The sequence below is a fragment of the Oncorhynchus gorbuscha genome, linkage group LG10, assembly GCF_021184085.1.
Source record: "Oncorhynchus gorbuscha isolate QuinsamMale2020 ecotype Even-year linkage group LG10, OgorEven_v1.0, whole genome shotgun sequence".
In the NCBI taxonomy this organism is placed as follows: domain Eukaryota; kingdom Metazoa; phylum Chordata; class Actinopteri; order Salmoniformes; family Salmonidae; genus Oncorhynchus; species Oncorhynchus gorbuscha.
The window spans coordinates 60,380,246-60,402,895 of record NC_060182.1 but is presented as its reverse complement, the minus strand read 5'-3'; the positions used below and the strand labels follow the sequence as shown (position 1 = coordinate 60,402,895).

The following is a 22,650-nucleotide window of genomic DNA, read 5'->3' as shown; positions in this document are numbered from 1 at the left end:
CACAGACTGGAATATATTCTGTGATTCTTCCGATGGCATTGAGGAGTACACCACATACACCATTGGCTTTATCAATAATTGCATTGAGGACGTGTCCCCACAGTGACTGTACATACATACTCCAACCAGAAGCCATGGATTACTACAGGCAACATTCGCACTGCGCTAAGGGGTAGAGCTGCAGCTTTCAAGGAAAGGGACTCTAACCCAGAAGCTTATAAGAAATCCCGCTATGCCCTCAGATGAACCATCAAACAGGCAAAGCATCAATATCAATACAGGACTAAGATCGAATCATACTATACCGACTGGATGTGGCAGGGCTTGCAAACTATTACAGACTACAAAGGGAAGCACAGCCATGAGCTTCCCAGTGACACAAGCCTACCAGATGAACTAATTAACTTCTATGCTCGCTTCGAGGAAAGTAACAGTGAGACATGCATGAAAGCATCAGCTGTTGTGGACGACCGTGTGATCACGCACTCCGCAGCCGATGTGAGTACGACATTTAAACAGGTCAACATTCCCAAGGCCACTGGGCCAGACGGATTACCAGGACGTGTACTCCAAGCAGGCGCTGACAAACTGGCTAGTGTCTTCACTGATATTTTTACCTCTCCCTGTCTGAGTCTGTAATACCAGCATGTTTCAAGCAGACCACCATAGTCCCTGTGCCCAAGAACACTAAGGTAACCTGCCTAAATGACTACCAGCCAGTAGCACTCATGTCTGTAGCCATGAAATTCTTTGAAAGGCTGGTAACGGCTCACATCAACACCATGATCCCAGAAACCCTGGACCCACTCCAATTTGCATACCGTACCAACAGATCCACAGATGACGCAATCTCTATGGCACTCCACACTGCCCTTTCCCACATGGACAAAAGGAACATCTATGTGAGAATGCTATTCATTGACTACAGCTCAGCGTTCAACACCATAGTGCCCTCAAAGCTCATCACTAAGCTAAGGACCCTGGGACTAAACACCTCCCTCCGCAACTGGATCCTGGACTTCCTGACGGGCCGCCCCAGGTGGTAAGGGTAGGTAACAACACATCCACCACGCTGATCCTCACCACTGGGCCCCCTTAAGGGTTTGTGTGCTCAGTCCCCTCCTGTACTCCCTGTACACTTATGACTGCACGGCCAGGCATGACCCCAACACCATCATTACGTTTGCTGATGACACAACAGTGGTAGGCCTGATCACCAACAACGATGAGACAGCCTATAGTGAGGAGGTCAGAGAACTGACCGTGTGGTGTAGGGCAACAACCTCTCACTCAACGTGATCAAGACAGAGGACATTATTGTGGACTATTATTGTGGTCTTACCTTTGTCATCTTGAATAACCATAGCCCCACTGATAAGATTGACAAGGGTTGGCATGACTCGGATCTTGTTGCACTTTAACCAGTTCTTTAATCACATTGAATCCAAGCAGCGGACTCTCAATCTCCATGCAACTCACCAGAAACGGGTCCTGAATGGATAGGTTGGGGTCCTCATTCCCAGGTAAGTTTACAGTGATTTCGACCCAACCATCAAATAGTATAATGTCTCCATTCATGGCATACATGTCAAATCTTCTGACGTCATGCCCAGGTAGGTATCTGTCCTTCCAGGCATGGACTATGATGCTAATTTGGGCCCCTGTATTAAGTAAGCCACTGGCTCCAAGTCCACTTGTGTAACATTGAATGATGCCCTTATTCCCTGTGAGCCAGACAACTTTATCCTTCTTCACAGCTGTTTGACCTGTTGAGCATGAAGTAGAAGTTTTCCTTGGCTTACCTCTCTTCTTGACACTAGCTGCTTCTCTGGATACGCATGGTGAGGCCATACTGCTGAAGTGCAGTCTCTGTACCTCGGCCCCTTGTAAACCTTCAGGTTGCTGCGGCCCGGTCACTGGTCGTTCTCATTGCTCTCATTTCCCAAACGCCTGAGGTTCTTTAAGACAGCCTAACACCCTGTGTCCTTCCTTGCAACAATAGAAGCATTGTTCGAAACATTTCACACAGCCATATAGTCTCACTCATTTAGGCATAGGCGGGACTTAAATGTAAATGTAAATGTAAATGTGTGCTCTGGCTGTACTGGCTGTTTCAGGGAGTCTATTATGCTTGCTAGTGATTCAACCTCTGCACCGTTGTTGTGTGGTGGTGGTATTTCTGCTTTTACGATCGGGGACCTCTTCCTTAGCATTAGGATCTTTACCAGGGTCTTCCTCAAGCTGAAAACATTTGTAGGTCTATGGCAGAGTGTTGATCCTACCTACATTTCCTCCTGCTTTCATCGTTCGTCATTTTCATTACATGCCTCAGTATAGCTTCATCATTTACATTTACATTTAAGTCATTTAGCAGACGCTCTTATCCAGAGCGACTTACAAATTGGTGCATTCACCTTATGACATCCAGTGGAACAGTCACTTTACAATAGTGCATCTAAATCTTAAAGGGGGGGTGAGAAGGATTACTTATCCTATCCTAGGTATTCCTTAAAGAGGTGGGGTTTCAGGTGCCTCCGGAAGGTGGTGATTGACTCCGCTGTCCTGGCGTCGTGAGGGAGTTTGTTCCACCATTGGGGGGCCAGAGCAGCGAACAGTTTTGACTGGGCTGAGCGGGAACTGTACTTCCTCAGTGGTAGGGAGGCGAGCAGGCCAGAGGTGGATGAACACAGTGCCCTTGTTTGGGTGTAGGGCCTGATCAGAGCCTGGAGGTACTGAGGTGCCGTTCCCCTCACAGCTCCGTAGGCAAGCACCATGGTCTTGTAGCGGATGCGAGCTTCAACTGGAAGCCAGTGGAGAGCGGAGGAGCGGGGTGACGTGAGAGAACTTGGGAAGGTTGAACACCAGACGGGCTGCCGCGTTCTGGATGAGTTGTAGGGGTTTAATGGCACAAGCAGGGAGCCCAGCCAACAGCGAGTTGCAGTAATCCAGACGGGAGATGACAAGTGCCTGGATTAGGACCTGCGCCGCTTCCTGTGTGAGGCAGGGTCGTACTCTGCGGATGTTGTAGAGCATGAACCTACAGGAACGGGCCACCGCCTTGATGTTAGTTGAGAACGACAGGGTGTTGTCCAGGATCACGCCAAGGTTCTTAGCGCTCTGGGAGGAGGACACAATGGAGTTGTCAACCGTGATGGCGAGATCATGGAACGGGCAGTCCTTCCCCGGGAGGAAGAGCAGCTCCGTCTTGCCGAGGTTCAGCTTGAGGTGGTGATCCGTCATCCACACTGATATGTCTGCCAGACATGCAGAGATGCGATTCGCCACCTGGTCATCAGAAGGGGGAAAGGAGAAGATTAATTGTGTGTCGTCTGCATAGCAATGATAGGAGAGACCATGTGAGGTTATGACAGAGCCAAGTGACTTGGTGTATAGCGAGAATAGGAGAGGGCCTAGAACAGAGCCCTGGGGGACACCAGTGGTGAGAGCGCATGGTGAGGAGACAGATTCTCACCACGCCACCTGGTAGGAGCGACCTGTCAGGTAGGACGCAATCCAAGCATGGGCCGCGCCGGAGATGCCAAACTCGGAGAGGGTGGAGAGGAGGATCTGATGGTTCACAGTATCGAAGGCAGCCGATAGGTCTAGAAGGATGAGAGCAGAGGAGAGAGAGTTAGCTTTAGCGGTGCGGAGCGCCTCCGTGATACAGAGAAGAGCAGTCTCAGTTGAATGACTAGTCTTGAAACCTGGCTGATTTGGATCAAGAAGGTCATTCTGAGAGAGATAGCGGGAGAGCTGGCCAAGGACGGCACGTTCAAGAGTTTTGGAGAGAAAAGAAAGAAGGGATACTGGTCTGTAGTTGTTGACATCGGAGGGATCGAGTGTAGGTTTTTTCAGAAGGGGTGCAACTCTCGCTCTCTTGAAGACGGAAGGGACGTAGCCAGCGGTCAGGGATGAGTTGATGAGCGAGGTGAGGTAAGGGAGAAGGTCTCCGGAAATGGTCTGGAGAAGAGAGGAGGGGATAGGGTCAAGCGGGCAGGTTGTTGGGCGGCCGGCCGTCACAAGACGCGAGATTTCATCTGGAGAGAGAGGGGAGAAAGAGGTCAGAGCACAGGGTAGGGCAGTGTGAGCAGAACCAGCGGTGTCGTTTGACTTAGCAAACGAGGATCGGATGTCGTCGACCTTCTTTTCAAAATGGTTGACGAAGTCATCTGCAGAGAGGGAGGAGGGGGGGGAGGAGGATTCAGGAGGGAGGAGAAGGTGGCAAAGAGCTTCCTAGGGTTAGAGGCAGAAGCTTGGAATTTAGAGTGGTAGAAAGTGGCTTTAGCAGCAGAGACAGAAGAGGAAAATGTAGAGAGGAGGGAGCGAAAGGATGCCAGGTCCGCAGGGAGGCGAGTTTTCCTCTATTTCCGCTCGGCTGCCCGGAGCCCTGTTCTGTGAGCTCGCAATGAGTCGTCGAGCCACGGAGCGGGAGGGGAGGACCGAGCCGGCCTGGAGGATAGGGGGCATAGAGAGTCAAAGGATGCAGAAAGGGAGGAGAGGATTGAGGGTTGAGGAGGGTTGAGGAGGCAGAATCAGGAGATAGGTTGGAGAAGGTTTGAGCAGAGGGAAGAGATGATAGGATGGAAGAGGAGAGAATAGCGGGGGAGAGAGAGCGAAGGTTGGGACGGCGCGATACCATCCGAGTAGGGGCAGTGTGGGAAGTGTTGGATGAGAGCTTCCCGAGAGGAGAGGTTTCAGCTCCCAGCAACATCACCATGTCTTTCCCCTAGTCCTTGGTAGGAATACACCTTGGACTATATCTGAGCTGTCCTTTATGTCAGAATTGGCTTGTTTTGACGTGAACAGGGTACTTTGTTTTAACCCTATAACTCGGCAGAGGAACTGTTGTGGCGTCTCATGCTTGTTTTGTTTGGTGCATACTAGCTCCTGTGCTATTACTTTCACCCATACCAGACTGGAGAAACCCCTTCAGCTCAGCTACTGTAATGTCATGCTTATTTATGATCATGTCCTTTAAGTTCCCTGGCTTTATTATCCTTCTGACTATCTATGGATCACTGAAGTTCTCCTAGGCACCTTCTTGTTGGAGAATATCGTTGTAGCTTATGTTGGACGCATTGTCGCCTATTTGACCCCCCTGTATTTTGAATTCCCTCCAGTGGAGGTAGGAGAGATCTCTTCGGAAGACCACTTTGTCATGTGTCTGGTGTGATACAGATTCGGATTGACTGCTACTGTGTGGTAGATTACTGTGTGGTTCTGCGTACAGGGTCTCAATAAGCTGTCGTGTAGGAGTAAGTTTACATTAGGGAAGTTTCTTACCTAGCTCCTCATAGCCTGAGAGTAACCTCTGGTACTCTGTGTGTGGTATGTCATGGGCTACATTAGCTGTGGTTACATTGGCTGCATCAATGGATAGAGAGAGTGTGTTGTGTGACTCGACATTAACCTTTGTGCGCGCAGGTGGTGCAACGGTTACACTACGGGCCTAGATAAGAGCGTCAATGGAATCTTTCAAACCTAACAATTCAACCATCCCCATATCCTTGGACTCAAGCAAAGGCTTACTATATATAAAAGTATTGACAAAATCAAAACCCTCCTCATTACCCACTTCAAGCTCTGATGGCTCTTTGTCTAGTATCTGACCCACGGTGTTGGCGCCCTTAAAGAGTTCCTTAGCCCGACAAAACGCGCAGGCACTTCCTAATGTCCCACACTAGGACTCTTCCTCCTGTTGTCTGACATGGCAACCTCTTCTTTTATCCCTCACACAGTCCCAGATGTCTGATTTACAGCCTCAACTCTCACTCTGATGTTCTGGAACACAGCCTCAGCTTCTGCTTGGTGCCAGATGTCATAGATCACTGGATCAGGTCCCAACCAGCAGGTGTCGCCAATCCCGGACGAGCCCCCAAAAATCTGTTACAGGTCCCAGATAATTGGTTTCCTGAGTCTTCATTTAATAAAATAAAGCGAACCGGAGCTTAAAAAGTGTACTTTTACAACTTAAAAAAGGTTAACATCCATGTTAAATCATTTCCACCTACCATGACTTATTACTTACAATGGGGAGACTTAGCATTTTATAGCTTCAACAAAAACTACTCCAAAATGTACCTTAAACATCACACGTGCTGGCAAGATGGCGCCGACAGACATGGCAGCTCTGCTTCTAGCTCCTAAGCACAAGCATTTCGCTACACCCGCAATAACATCTGCTAAATATGTGTATGTGACCAATAAAATGTGATTTTAAACAGATAGCAAAACATGTTATCTTACTATTTCGAAGTATATTTTGTATAGTTATACATTACAAACCTGTAAAACAGGAGAACTTATGAGACAAGAAGTTTCCTCAATAGAATGAGGAAGTAAGATCACAATCACCAGTGTCAAGGCCACCAACCAACAGATCTGCTGGCTCCACCTAGTGGTACCAATACATTTCAGTGCACATGAATGCTAAACCTGGACGACTGCAATAATTAAATAAAAGTAATGCATGCTATGGCTCAGAAATAATAAAACCATTTCTTAAAAATCTAAAACACATCGAATTAACATAAAACTGTACACCGCTTACATTTTGGGTGCGTCACATTAAAACGATTATGACTTTGTCATCTGGAAACGACTCAATGAATACACTTTAAAAAAAATCTTATGATGTTTTTATCCTGTACTAAGACAGTGAAATTACATTAGATCTAGACCTGTGTTCCTTATCTTGTGGGTATCTTTTAGGAGGCCTGAATAATGGAGAGAGAGGGATGGTGATGAGAGAGAGATGCAGAGAGAGAGAGAGAGAGAGAGATTGAGGAAGAGATGGTCTTGGGGTGATATTGGTGCTGAGTACATAGTTTGTCTGTATTTTTAGCCCATCACAGTTTGTTCCCAGGAAGTGTGTTGGTCAGATGACGTAGGAGACCGCAGGTTAGATAGCCGCATTGATACACTGATGCGTCTGTCCATCATAAATAATAAGCCCCCTCTCTTCTCTTTCCTTCTGTATCTTTCACCCGCTTTCAATTGCCCCCTCTCTTTCCTCATCCACCCTCTCCCTCTCCCCATGTCTCCAAACCCTCCCTCTCTCTCTCTCTAACTCTCCAACCATTCCCCCTCTCTCTTTCCACCCTCTCCCCCCTCTCTCCAGCCCCCCTCCTCTCTGTGATGAAAGTAAAAGAGGGATGCAGGGGGCTGCACCAAAGGGAGGGGTGTGTCCCTCTATAAGAGGTCTGAGCAACAGCCTGTCTGTATAGATGAAATACACTGAGATAGAAGACAGGACACTTACTAGATCTACTGTACTGTAGACCTAAATCACCCAAAAGACCTACGCCCAAACGCCTCATACACAGGTAAGTCTGACCTTAGACCTTCGGACTTTGGCTTAAGGTGTGGGGGTGGAAGAGAAGTCACCTGGCTTGGTTTGAGATGGGACCCTTCCCTGACTGCCACTGAAGGAGTTTGGGTTCAGCTTTAAACCCGAGAAGTTGCCAACGGCTTAGTGCCGTTTGGCATATCTTATGGCGGCTAGTTTATTTATAGTATGGCATGTGTTAGGAATTGGGTTATTAGGGTTCATTAGTTTCGAGCAGCGTATCATTTCTCTCTGGGTTTTCGTTGAAGTTGGGTGGACTTTTCCACACTGTCATTTAAATGCGAGGCATGTACATTGCACCTGAAAACAAATGAGAAGAACTGAAAAGAGGGAAATGGAAAGACCTCCGCAATAAGTTTGTTGAATCCGTCTGATAGATGTATCTGATGTGACACAAACACATAAGGAGAAAAGCAGAAAATAATGTTGCTCATACTGTCATTTAATTCCCTGAGAATGTGAAGTAACATGGCAATATATTACAGCAACTTTTTAGTGTTATCTTCTTAGCGATTTAATTGGGTTGTACGGTACATACCTCGGGGAGTTTTGCGATGTGTATCAAGAGTAATTGCTGGTAAACACTCACCGCTTAAGCCAAGCACTCTTTCTCGTTTATTCCCTTTGTCTGCGCTCTTTCTCTTTCTGTGCTCTCCTCTTTGGGTGCGCTCTTTCTTCCCCCCTTTTCTATCGCTGCTGTCTTTCTTCAATGTCTTTCCGTGTTGTTTTTCTTTCCGTGCTCTTTCTATCTCTTCCCGGTGCTTGTGGCACAGTTAAAGTCCTGACCCATGACAGGAGCATATTTTTGCCACTACTCTCATTATTATCCTATTGGTCCTCAAATCAATGCATCTCCACAGAGACGATGCAAGACCATTATTTTTGCACATTTAATACCCGAGGGAGAAGATTACATGTTCAATCTTTATGCTTAGGTGCAAAATACTAGGTGCAAAATACTAGGTGCAAAATACATTTACTGTTGATGATCTAATGACGGTAGAGGATGAACCACATAGCTGCCTATAATGCCTGCGAAAGCTCGGGGGCAGTTTCTGTTGCTTTCCAGGACTCAGTTTGTGTGTTCTGTTAATGGAACATCACCACCACCACTTAAATTAGTGGCTATCTACAATTAATTCATTACTGCCTTTTAATTGGCTTTGATTAAACTATATTATTTTAAAGGTTAATTCCAAACCTGGTTTAACAGTGGTTTGTTTGATGGAGGGGTTTTCCTTTTGAATATCAGTCAATATCAATTTGGGTTTATTTAAAGGAGTCAATCAGGATTCCCAGCTCTTAACGAGCTTTTAACTGATTATTGGCTTAAACTGTACATGACTAACAGCCTCTTGGGCGATAAAGGCGAGTTGATGGGCTAATACTGGTGCTTCCAGAGTGGTGAAGGCACAGAGGGACCCAGGAGGTCAGATTTAAAGCTGCACATCGACCAGAGCTGCTATCGGTCAAATTTCATTACAGGCTGATATTTGAGAGCACAGCAAGACTCTACTTAATCAAATGATCTTTATATTTTTCTCAAAAGATACTCTTTATAAACACTGTGAACCTGAACATAATCCAAGTAGGCTTTTCTTAGGATGACATTTTTTCATTTGAAATTCCTCAAATGAATGAAATAATGTATTATTTCCATTTAGCATATTCCTGAAGACTTGCGTTAGCTCCCCAAGCATATGCTTAGGCTTTAGCTCAGTGGGCATGTACAGCTTCATGGCGCTCTGACGACCCTGGTTCAAAATCCAGTCGTGACCAATATTATCGTCTCAGGGACCAGGTTTTTCTGCCGTTACGTCTTCAATACACCGATTAGACTCAGAATGTGTTTGTGCGCTTGTGTGTGTGTGTGTGTGTGTGTGTGTGTGTGCGTTTGCGTGCATCTGCTTACTTGCACCCGCCCGTGTGTCTGCATGACTGCATGCATATTTTCTTGTCTGCCTGTGTGTGTAAAAGAGAGCGAGAGGAGTGTATAAATGTTATTTTAAAGGGATTCCAAGACAATTAAACGCTGTCTCCTCAGACCTGCGGGCAGAATAATTCTAAACGTTCCCCATCCGGCACGACACAGATTTGCGTAAACTGTGAAATTACCCTTGATTAGCTCTCTTGTTGTTCTTCTGAGCAGCTGTTTGAATGGGCCTCAGCATCAGATAGACACAAAATACGTTCTACTCTTGAGTCATGTTAATGACACGGTTTATGTTATGTTGTAATAGTTGAAAAGTTGTTGGAAACCCTCAAATATATATTTGTGGATCAGTTGTGTAGTACTACCGGCAGTACTAGGCAGCCACTCAGTCTGAGGAGAAAAGAGAGTCAAGACTAACGGCATCCATATCAGGAAGTTGTCAAACTGCATTCCTAATATGGACTCCATCAGTGATGTAGTGGTAAAATATATGGTTGGTTATGTGAAAAAAGTAACACTCTCCATACTTAATATTTTTTCTGTGAGTTTTATTTTTTAATATACAACACAAAACAAAACACCAATTATAAAAAACATTCTCAAAAATGGTGTCACGATCGTTATAATGATTGGACCAAGGCGCAGCGTGCATAGAATTCCACATGTTTAATAATGAATAAACTCAACAAACAAGACAGAAGAAAACCGAAACGTGACGTTTTGGGCTGCTCACAGGCAGCTACACAAAAACAAGATCCCACAAAACACAAAGGGGAAATGGCTGCCTAAATATGATCCCGAATCAGTGACAACGATAAACAGCTGCCTCTGATTGGGAACCATACCAGGCCAAGATAAAAATATAAATCACCTAGATGACGCACCCTAGTCACACACCGACCTAACCAACATAGAGAAAGAAAAGTATATATATTATTATATTATATTATATATTATATATATATATTATATATATATATATTATATTATATATATATTATATATATATATATATATATATATATATATATATATATATATATATATATATTATACATTATATATAATATTATTATTATTATTATTATTAAAAGCTGGTCAGGGCGTGACAGATGGTCAACAGACAATTTTCAAATTCTGTCAAATGTGTCTGGTTTATGTTTGATTTTGTAATATATATATATATATATAAAATATATATATATAGTCTAATGGCATGTACAGTATCAGTCCAAAATTTGGACACACATACTCATTCAACGGTTTTTCTTTATTTTCACTATTTTCTACAATGTAGAATAATAGTGAAGACCTCAAAATTATGAAATAATGCATGGATTCACGTAGTAACCAAAAAAGTGTTAAACAATTCTAAATATATTTTAGATTCTTCTAAGCAGCCACCCTTTCCCTTGATGACAGCTTTGCACACTTTTGGCATTCTCTCAACCAGCTTCACCTGGAATGCTTTCCCAACAGTCATGAAGGAGTTCCCAGATATGCTGAGCACTTGTTGGCTGCTTTTCCTTCACTCTGTGGTCCAACTCATCCCAAAACCATCTCAATTGGGTTGAGGTCGGGTGATTGTGGAGGCCAGGTCATCTGATGCAGCACTCCATCACACTCCTCCTTGGTAAAATAGCCCTTACATAGCCTGGAGGTGTGTTGGGCCATTGTCCTATTGAAAAACAAATGATAGTCCCACAAAGAGCAAACCAGATGGGATTAAGTATCGCTGCAAAATGCTGTGGTAATCATGCAGGTTAAGTGTGCCTTGTATTCTAAATAAATCACTGACATTGTCACCAGCAAAGCACCCCCACACCATCACACCTCCTCCTCCATGCTTCACGGTGGGAACCACACATGCAGAGATCATCTGTTCACCTACTCTGCGTTTCACAAAGACAGGGCAGTTGGAACCAAAAATCTCAAATTTGGACTCATCAGACCAAAGGACAGATTTCCACAGTCTAATGTCCATTGCTCATGTTTCTTGGCCCAATCAAGTCTGTTCTTATTATTGGTGTCCTTTAGTAGTGGTTTCTTTGCAGCAATTTGACCATGAAGGCCTGATTCACACAGTCTCCTCTGAACAGTTGATGTTGAGATGTGTCTGTTACTTGAACTCTATGAAGCATTTATTTGGGCTGAAATTTCTGAAATACAGTTACCGCTACTGCAGAGGATAAGTTCATTAGAGTTAACTCTGGTTCTTCCTTTCCTGTGGCGGTACTCATGAGTGCCAGTTTCATCATAGCGCTAGATTGTTTTTGCGACTTCACTTGAAGAAACATTCAAAGTTCTTGACATTTTGCGGACTGACTGACATTCTTGTGTTAATGTGTTTGAGCCAATCAGAAAACAGAAGATAGAAGATAGATTTGGTAAAAGTCCATATAAAAGTCCATATTATGGCAAGAACAGCTCAATATGCAGAGAAACGACAGTCCATCAATACTTTAAGAAGGAATAAAATTCCACAAATAAAATGTTAACCTGTTAATTGAAATGCATTCCAGGTGACTACCTCATGAAGCTGGTTCAGAGAATGTCAAGAGTGTGCAAAGCTGTCATCAAGGCAAAGGGTGGCTACTTTGAAGAATCTCAAATATAAAATAAATTTGGATTTGTTTAAAACCTTTTTTGTTACAAAGCTCAGCAAAAAAAGAAACTTCTCTTTTTCAGGACCCTGTCTTTTAAAGATAATTCGTAAAAATCCAAATAACTTCACAGATATTCATTGTAAAGGGTTTAAACACTGTTTCCCATGTTTGTTCAATGAACCATAAACAATTGATCAATTTGTAAGTCGCTCTGGATAAGAGCGTCTGCTAAATGACTTAAATGTAAATGTAAATGATGAACATGCACCTGTGGAACGGTCGTTAAGACACTAACAGCTTACAGACGGTAGGCAATTAAGGTCACAGTTAAGAAAACCTAGGACACTAAAGAGGCAATTCTACTGACTCTGAAAAACACCAAAAGAAAGATGCCCAGGGTCCCTGCTCATCTACGCAAACGTGCCTTAGGCATGTTGCAAGGAGGCATGAGGACTGCAGTTGTGGCCAGGGCAATAAATTGCAATGTCCGTACTGTGAGACGCCTAAGACAGCGCTACAGGGAGACAAGACGGACAGCTGATTGTCCTCGCAGTGGCAGACCACGTGTAACAACACCTGCACAGGATCGGTACATCCAAACATCACACCTGCGGGACTGGTACAGGAGTTAGACAAGGAATGCACAATCCCTCCATCAGTGCTCAGACTGTCCGCAATAGGCTGAGAGAGGCTGGACTGAAGGCTTGAAGGCAGGTCCTTACCAGACATCACCATCAACAACAACGCCTATGGGCATAAAGCCACCGTCGCTGGACCAGACTGGCAAAAAGTGTTCTTCACTGATGAGTCGCGGTTTTGTCTCACCAGGAGTGATGGTCGGATTCGCATTTATCGTTGAAGGAATGAGCATTACACCGAGGCCTGAACTCTGGAGCTGGATCAATTTGGAGGTGGAGGGTCCGTCATGTTCTGGGGCGGTGTGTCACAGCATCATCGGACTGAGCTTGTTGTCATTGCAGACAATCTCAGTGCTGTGCGTTACAGGAAAGACATCCTCCTCCCTCATGTGGTACCCTTCCTGCAGGCTCATCCTGACATGACCCTCCAGCATGACAATGCCACCAGCCATACTGCTTGTTCTGTGCGTGATTTCCTGCTAGACAGGAAATGTTCTGCCCTGGCCAGCGAAGACCCCGGATCTCAATCCCATTGAGCACGTCTGGGATCTGTTGGATTGGAGGGTGAGGGCTAGGGCCATTCCCCCCAGACATGTCCGGGAACTTGCAGGTGCCTTGGTGGAAGTGTGGGGTAACATCTCACAGCAAGAACTGGCAAATCGGTGCCACCAGATACTGACTGTTACTTTTGATTTTGACCCCCCCTTTGTTCAGGGACACATTTTTCCATTTCTGTTAGTCACATATCTGTGTAACTTGTTCAGTTTATGTCTCAGTTGTTGAATCTTGTTATGTTCATACAAATATTTACACATGTTAAGTTTGCCGAAAATAAACACAGTTGACAGTGAGAGGACGGTTCTTTTTTTGCTGAGTTGCTGAGTACATGATTCCACATGTGTTCATTCATATTTTTTCACTATTTTTCTCAAATGTAGAAAATAGTAAAATTAAAGAAAACCCTTGAATACGTGTCCAAACCTTTGACTGGTACTGTAGGCACGGTAGATAGTTCTGTCCTCCAGTTTGTTATTGAGGGTGGATATGAGGCATTCCAATTCTTGGCTATAATTTATTTTTTTGCAATTAGAGTTAGGTTACAAAACTTTCTCTGATATTGATCACCAGTATTTACATATCCAACAAAAAATAATCGTGGAGATGAATGGAAAAAAATAAATTCCTAGACCTAATGAAATGATAACACATACATTATCCCAAAATGGTGTCAGTTTGTCACAGGACCACAGCATATGCAATAGGGTTTGTTTGTGCGTTTTGAATCTCCAACAGACGTGACATTTCTGGGTGCATTACATTCATTTAGGCAGGAGTGTAGTAAGTCGTATGAGTTATCTTAAATTGCGGTAGTTTATGTCTTATGTTGTAAGAGCAGGTATGAACACTCACATATACAGTTGAAGTTTACATACACTTAGGTTGGAGTCATTAAAACTAGTTTTTCAACCACTCCACAAATTTCTTGTTAACAAACTATAGTTTTGGCAAGTCAGTTAGGACATATAATTTGGCCATGACACAATTCATTTTTACAACATTTGTTTACAGACAGATTATTTCACTTTTAATTCACTGTATCACAATTCCAGTGGGTCAGAAGTTTACATACACTAAGTTGAATGTGCCTTTAAACAGCTTGGAAAATTCCCGAAAATTATGTCATGGCCTTAGAAGCTTCTGATAGGCTAATGGACATCATTTGAGTCAATTGGAGGTGTACCTTTGGATGTATTTCAAGGCCTACCTTCAATCTCTGTGCCTCTTTGCTTGACATCGTGAGAAAGTCAAAAGAAATCAAGACCTCAGAAAAAAATTGCAGACCTCCACAAGTCTGGTTCATCCTTGGCAGGAATTTTTCAAACTCCTGAATGTACCACGATCATCTGTACAAACAATAGTATGCAAGTATAAAAACCATGGGACCACGCAGCCTTCATTCCGCTCTGGAAGGAGATGCTTTCTGTCTCCTAGAGATGAACGTACTTTGGTGAGGAAAGTGCAAATCAATCCCAGAACAACATCAAAGGGTCTTGTGAAGATGCTGGAGGAAACAGGTACAAAGGTATCTATATCCACATTAAAACTAATCCTATATCAACATAACCTGAAAGGTCGCTCAGCAAGGAAGAAGCCACTGCTCCAAATCTGCCATAAAAAAGCCAGACTACGGTTTGCAACTGCACATGGGGACAAATATCATACCTTTTGGAGAAATGTCCTCTGGTCTGATGAAACAAAAATAGAACTGTTTGGCCATAATTACCATTGTTATGTTTGCAGGAAAAACGGGGAGCCTTGCAAGCCAAAGAACACCATTCCAACCGCGAAGCACGGGGGTGGCAGCATCATGTTGTGGGGTTGCTTTGCTGCAGGAGGGACTAGTGCCCTTCACAAAATAGATGTCATCATGTGGATATATTGCAGCAACATCTCACGACATCAGTCAGGAAGCTAAAGCTTGGTCGCAAATGGGTCTTCCAAATGGAGAACGACCCCAAGCATACTTCCAAAGTTGTGTCAAAATGGCTTAAGGACAACAAAGTCAAGGTATTGGAATGGCCATCACAAAGCCCTGACCTCAATCCTATAGAAAATGTGTGGGCAGAACTCAAAAAGTGTGTGCGAGTAAGGAGTCCTACAAACTTGACTCAGTTACACCAGCTCTGTCAGGAGGAATGGGCCAAAATTCACCCAACTTATTGTGGGAAGCTTGTGGAAGGCTACCCAAAACATTTGACCCAAGTTAAACAATTTAAAGGCAATGCTACTAAATACTAATTGAGTGTATGTAAACTTCTGACCCACTAGGAATGCGTTGAAAGAAAAAAAAAGCTGAAATAAATAATTCTCTCTACTATTATTCTGACATTTCACATTCTTAAAATAAACTGACCTAAAACAGGGTATTTTTACTAGGATTAAATGTCAAGAATTGTAAAAAACTGAGTTTAAATGTATTTGGCTAAGGTGTATGTAAACTTCCGACTTCAACTGTATATGACCAATGGTTTTTCCACTCACGATCTGTTTCCAAGTTCTTCCTTTTTCCAGGTAGAGTTTCAATCAACATCTTTTGGTGCAGCAGCTTCTTTCAGTATTTTGTTTTATGTTGGATCCCTTACGTCCATCCAGATTCTGTTGAAGTGATTGAATAAGAATTCTGAGTTGTAAGAACTGAATGAAATTGACCTTGGATTATCCAAATCTTGTAATTGATTGAATGACAATAGAGATCATCATAGTACACATGTAAACAATGAATGATGCCACTTTGGAAGCAGGACTTAAAGGTGTTGTCATTAAACTCTAGAGGTAAGGTGGGGGTTATTCCAAATTGGGGTGCCTGGTGGTATTGGTTTTATGGTGTACATTTTCAGAAATACAAAATGGAATTGAGAATAATTTGGATTGCATTTTTTCTTCAATGCCTTGGACCCGAAGTCGTGAATATACAGTATTTTAGACTGTATGGTATACTATTTGTGACTTCAATACTTTCAATAGATTTTTTTCACAAAAGGTGTGTAAAAGCTCACACAAAATTACAAAGGTGTGTAAATGGCGTTTACATGTTTTTACCCTGCCCTACACAGCTGGATACCATATAGACACGTTTTACATGTTTTTACCCTGCCCTACACAGCTGGATACCATATAGACACGTTTTACATGTTTTTACCCTGCCCTACAAAGCTGGATACCATATAGACACGTTTTACATGTTTTTACCCTGCCCTACAAAGCTGGATACCATATAGACACGTTTTACATGTTTTTACCCTGCCCTACACAGCTGGATACCATACTAGACACGTTTTACATGTTTTTACCCTGCCCTACAAAGCTGGATACCATATAGACACGTTTTACATGTTTTTACCCTGCCCTACACAGCTGGATACCATATAGACACGTTTTACCTGTTTTTACCCTGCCCTACACAGCTGGCTACCATATACCATATAGACACGTTTTACATGTTTGATCAATTGAGGGAGAAATAAGAAATTAGTTGACTGTTGTTCTAATATTAGTTTTCAATTGCAAACAGTTTTACCTGTTTTTACCTAAATGTCCCTAGAAAAATGGATACCATATAGACACGTTTTACATGATTAAAAAAGCTGGATACCATATAGACACGTTTTACATGTTTTTACCCTGTGCTCTATGGAACAGTGTCCTAAATGTCCCTAGAAAAATGGATTAAAAAAAGTATTGTTCCTCTTCTTTCTAAGTGGCTCATCCTTGTTGGATCAATTGGGAGCTGAACAGAATGACACGCAATGACATGTGTTTGGAGGAAAAATCTGAGGTCTGTATCTCTCCATTCCCTTCATTATTGACAGCTCATGGGGTGTTCTTTGATAAGGGGTCGGAGGTCGTGTGTGTGGTGGTGAACACCTGGTGAGGACTAGTCTAAAGTCACAGGATTAGAGTGTGTTAATCCAATCATAATGCCACAACTCAGTTGGGCTCCTCTCTCTCTCTTTGTGTGTTTCCAGGATTTTATGAGATCTCTCTGTCCCGTTTATTATCCCTTTCTACAGTCAGGGATGAGGTGTTTGCAGATATGTGTGCTTGTGTGTGGCTGTGTGCGTGCGTAGGTGTGGACGTGCATATACACATTTGTGTGCATGTGTTTGCGTATATGTGCGCATGTGTGTAACACACCTCTGAACTGCCTCACCTCTACTCCTAACCTCCAGTGAAGTGAATTCATCTCAATAAAGAGAGAGATTGATTTAGGTCCATGTGTATCTCTTAATGCCTTCTCCATTAGATCAGCCTCTGCCACGTCATGGTTGTCGCAGCAAATCAACTCTGCTGCTGCCTCTCACTGCATCACAGGTCTGAAGTGTGTCATGCTATTATTGATATATACACCCATCGGCCAGTTTTTTAGGTACACCCATCTAGCACCGGGTCTAGTACCATTGCCTCCATAACAGCCTGACATTCTTCGGAGCATTTCTACAAGGTGTCCACAAGGATGTTGGTCCATACTAATGCGATGGCATCATGCAGTTGCTGCAGATTGGACGGCGGTACTGTAATAGTGCCTGTGTGTAGCTGGTGTAGAGGCTCCAGCAGCGCACCGACACTGACCTCGGGGACGACTCGGAGGACGAGCTGCAGAGCGATCCGGATGGAGACGGTGGAACTCCCGCAGCAACGACGAGTCCAAGATGTCCTCCACCGGCACCCGGCATCTCTCCTCCGGACCGTACCCCTCCAGTCCACGAGGACCTGAAGGTCCCTCGCCCGACGCTTCGATTCCAGGATGGCTCGAACACTATACGCCGGGGCCCCCTCGATGTCCAGGGCGCGGAGGAACCTCCCGCACCTCAGATTCCTGGAGTGGACCAGCCACCACCGGCCTGAGGAGAGACACATGGAATGAGGGGTTAATACGGTAAACGGGGGGAAGCTGTAACCTTTAACACACCTCGTTCACTCTCCTCAGGACTTTGAATGGCTCCACAAACCGCGGGCCCAGCTTCTGGCAGGGCAAGCGGAGGGGCAGGTTTCGGGTCGAAAGCCAGACCCGGTGCGAACACCGGGGCCTCACTGCGGTGGCGGTCAGCGCTCGCCTTCTGCCGCCTCATGGCCCATTGCAGGTGCCCGAGGACTCCCTCGGGAGCACGAGCCGAATCCCGCTGGGACCGGGTGAAGGAGGGGTGGACAGTGGGGCCTGCTGTAGTGGGGCTGGTGGAGGTGCTGGAAAACCTCCTCCTCTCTCCCAACGATCTATCGTCTGCAGCACGCGATCCATGGCGGTGCCCAGACGTTGCAACATGGTTGCGTGCTGCTGGACTCGTTCCTCTATCACCACAGGGAGAGAGTCTGCTCCTGCTTACTCCATTCAGCGGGTGAGTGATTCTGCAATAGTGCCTGTGCGTAGCTGGTGTAGAGGAGTCAGGCGCAGGACAGCAGATATGAGTAATAAACGTAATTTACTCAAATATTCACAAATACAAGCACAATAAATCAGTCCTACAATAATGGACCGTACAAACAACCGATCACTCACAAACAACCATGGGGGAACAGAGGGTTAAATAATGAACAAGTAATTGGGGGATTGAAACCAGGTGTGTAAGACAAGGACAAAACAAATGGAAAATTAAAAGTGGATCAGCGATGGCTAGAAGGCCGGTGACGTCGACTGCCGAACGCCGCCCGAACAAGGAGAGGGACCGACTTCGGCGGAAGTCGTGACGGGTACATTCAGGACTGCCACTGACTGGATTTTTCTTTTTGTCGCACCATTCTCGGGTAACCCTAGACACTGACACATTTAAGTAGCATTTTTTCCACTGTGTTTTAAGGGATATTGTTTTGAGTTAGTGCATGTTGCACCTCTGTTGTTACAGTTCGTTGTTTGTTTAATTTATCCTTTGTTGTTTTTGTGCGTTTTCAATGAAATAATATGTGGAAACCATATCACGCTGCAGCTTGTTCCGATATTTATTCCAGCGAACGTGACAATAGTCAACATACCTAATGAAATAATGTGTTAGTAATCCAAGTAGTTTAGCACTTAAACCGGCTGGCCCAAAAGTTGGAAGAGTTCCAATGTTGTGTTGGGTTGCCAGTTAGCTAACGTAGCATCCCTCTGTTTGGGCAGGGTGTTTGATTAGGCTAAACTAGCTAGCTGTATTTGCTAGCTAAGTAATTAAGTGAATCTCAATGTGAAAAAAAAGTTGATCTCTCTCTCTCGCTTCTCCTTAATTTTGGAAGAAATACATTCGTTCAAAACTGTTCAACTATTGTCTTTTTCTCTCTTTGAGTCAACTACTCACCACGTTTATGCAGTGCTAGCTAGCTGTAGCTTATGCTTTCAGTACTAGATTCATTCTCTGATCCTTTGATTGGGTGGACAACGTCATTTTATGCTGCAAGAGCTCTGATAGGTTGGAGGACGTCCTCCGGAAGTTGTCATAATTCCCGTGTAAGTCTATGGAAGGGGCTGAGAACAATGAGCCTCCTAGGTTTTGTAGTGAAGTCAATGTCCCCAGAGGAGGACGGAAGCTTGCTGTCCTCCGGCTACAACATAGTGCTATGCTACAGAGTGCTGTTGAGGCTAAAGCAGACCTTAATTTCAAAATAGTGTGTTTTTATCAATTATCTGGTGATGTGATTATATTTAGTACAGTTTTATATAACAACGATAACTTTTTAATGTTGAATTATTTGTTCTTTAAATAAAATTCACTGAGGAGGATGGTCCTTCCCTTCCTCCTCTGATGAGCCTCCACTGCTCTAAGATAATATCTATCTATCGCTATATTGATCCGTGGTGCTGTGGGACCAATACTGATGTGGTTTTACAGGGTGGAAGATGATACATTTAACTGATAGTTAGTGATGTATACTATTGATACAGAGGCTGATGTTTGGCATGGTATATCAACGTTTGTCACTGATCCGCCCTCGTTCATCGATAAAGTTGTAATGTGTTGAAGAATATAGTCGTGACTGGCATTCTCGGTAGAGGTTGTGGTTGTTAATTTCCCTCAGTACCATTCTATCCTAATAGCTTGTCTTTATTGTATCCATTGAAGTCATGAGCTTGAAATATTCTAGACACGTAGCACACAGGATGTCAAGTTGAAGCACCTTGTTTACAAGCTATTATTATTTTCAATCATAATCTTCTTCGTCTGCTATGTGGCATGTAAAGGCAATGTTTCTATGTTCGCGGAGACCGCATTTATTGTATTCATTTATGGTATTCACCATCAGAAAATACCTTCAAATGGTGCATAGCAGACAATGCGCCATCGGATTGAATCCCAGCCTTCCCCAGAACACTGGTCCTATTCCTTTGACTGTAGTGGGAGCAGACAGACAGAGTCAAGAAAGACACAGACCCCATGGATCATTTTTTGGTTATTATTAGCAGGTCTAGCAGTCAGATTCACCAGAGGACTTTGATAACCCAATTACTGTGTTTAATTAAGTGATTTACTCAGCAATAAGCCGGTTAATTAAACAATTATAGCTGGGCTATCTGGAGACGGGGACCTGCTGATGAGCTGCAGGTGTGAAGGAGGGAATGAGAGCGTGAGGGAAAAACTGCAGATACTGGGAAAATAGTATTTCATACAATATTGTGTGTGTGTGTGTGTGTGTGTGTGTGTGTGTGTGTGTGTGTGTGTGTGTGTGTGTGTGTGTGTGTGTGTGTGTGTGTGTGTGTGTGTGTGTGTGTGTGTGTGTGTGTGTGTGTGTGTGTGTGTGTGTGTGTGTGTGTGTGTGTGTGTGTGTGTGTGTGTGTGTGTGCGCATTCTGCTCCTGTGGTACATTCCTTTTCTAATTGAGGGATGATATAAACACCTCTTAGATAGTGGCAGCCGTAGCCTTTTTAACCTCTGATCACTTACATTACCTCTCTTTGCCTCACACACAGGGCCGATTCCAGGCATAAGCAACGTAAGCGGTCGCTTTGGGCCCCCGACCAAAACAAATGGAAAAAAATTGTTACGTTCACCCGGTGCAATTTTGAAATTTGGTTGTGCATCAGCAGTTTTTATCTTGTTTTTTTCTTATTATGTCAGTCAATGACAGTCCTTCAATCATCCATGTCAGCTAACACTTTTTAGATTGGTAGTTAGTCTAGTCAGCATGCAGGGCACGTGCCCAGGAGCCCTGATCTCTAGGGAGCCCGTATAGACCTTGTTATTCTCACTCAGCTGCAGTGCCTTCAGAAAGTATTCATACCCCTTGACTTATTCCACATTTTGTGTTACAGACTGAATTCAAAATGAGTTAAATGAAATAAAAATACACGAGAGAGACAGTGCCGGCCCTTCTCGCACACCACTTAGGTGGTGAAAAGGATGGGGTGAGAAATAAATGTGTGGGATTGTGGTTCCTTTCCCTCTCTCTCTGTGGAACACTGAAGCTGGAAGTGTACGTCAGAAGACGTCCAAATGCCCCTATCTCAAAAGTGTTGAATGATCTATGCCAATATTGGCAAACAGTTCATCTATCCTTCACTCTCTCTCTCTCTGGCTGCTGTATCCAACATTTAATTCCATTTCAGTCCAGCTTGAATGTTCATCATGTTAGACACGCCGTTCCACAGAAGAATGTTCCGGACAAAGTATTTGAATTTGAACCCATTCTGATTCTATGGTTCCGGGTGAGTTAGTGTTCCGGCCACATCATTGGTCCACTATCTCTCTGTATCTCTCCGTTGTTCTCTCAACACTTTCCTCATTACCGCAGTGTCCTCATCAAGGCCAGGAAATGTCAAATAATTTACTAATCTCAAGGAAAGTGTTAAATCCGGATTATTCACACATGGCTGATTCTCCTACAGCAATTTGTCTGTCTAGGCCTCTCCCTCCTATTACAAGGCAAAGTGATAAGTTCAACTTAATTGCAAATATGTCCTTGTTTTCTCTTATCATAGTTTTCCTGTGCTTGTAGAGCATTTTCTGACAATAGCTGTAGAGGGCTTTTGTGCAGTAGCTGAAATTTCTCTAAATATTTTCCTTTATCCATGATTTTCATTTGCAGTGCCACACTCACAACCTGTTGTGATGTCATAATGCACATAAACAGAATTGTTCATGCGTTTATTTATTCTTTCTACTCCATTTCGCTTCCTGATTATGCATTTCTGTCGATAGGGACATTGTCAATCATACTGGATGTGTGTTTCTCTGGTCCCAGAGAACACACACACACACACACACACACACACACACACACACACACACACACACACACACACACACACACACACACACACACACACACACACACACACACACACACACACACACACACACACACACACACACACACACACACACACACACACACACACACACACACACACACACACACACACACACACACACACACACACACACGAGTGCACAATGGAGCTTGAGAACCCAATGGTGCTTTTAGCACAAGGCTCATTTGTCAATCATATCAGTGGCTCAAACCCAGTGGTATTTACACTGGTACTGGCATGGCTGCTTTGGTCTGATAATGAACCCTCATAGAGTTGGTCTCCGTATTTCATATCATGGATGTATCTGAGTGGGGTACCCCTGCATACAATAAACAGTATTTGTGGGTAGG

The 22,650-nt window shown here is 44.0% G+C and overlaps 1 protein-coding gene across 1 annotated transcript in view; it reads left to right on the top strand.

The window, feature by feature from the left end:
* The first annotated feature begins 7,204 nt into the window (after positions 1-7,204).
* LOC124046309 (prepronociceptin-like) overlaps positions 7,205-22,650 on the top strand; it is a 25,911-nt gene continuing 10,465 nt past the window's right edge. Inside the window, exon 1 of the mRNA XM_046366542.1 lies at positions 7,205-7,325. The gene's annotated coding sequence lies outside the window, so the exon portion shown is untranslated. The remainder of the gene's footprint in view (positions 7,326-22,650) is intronic.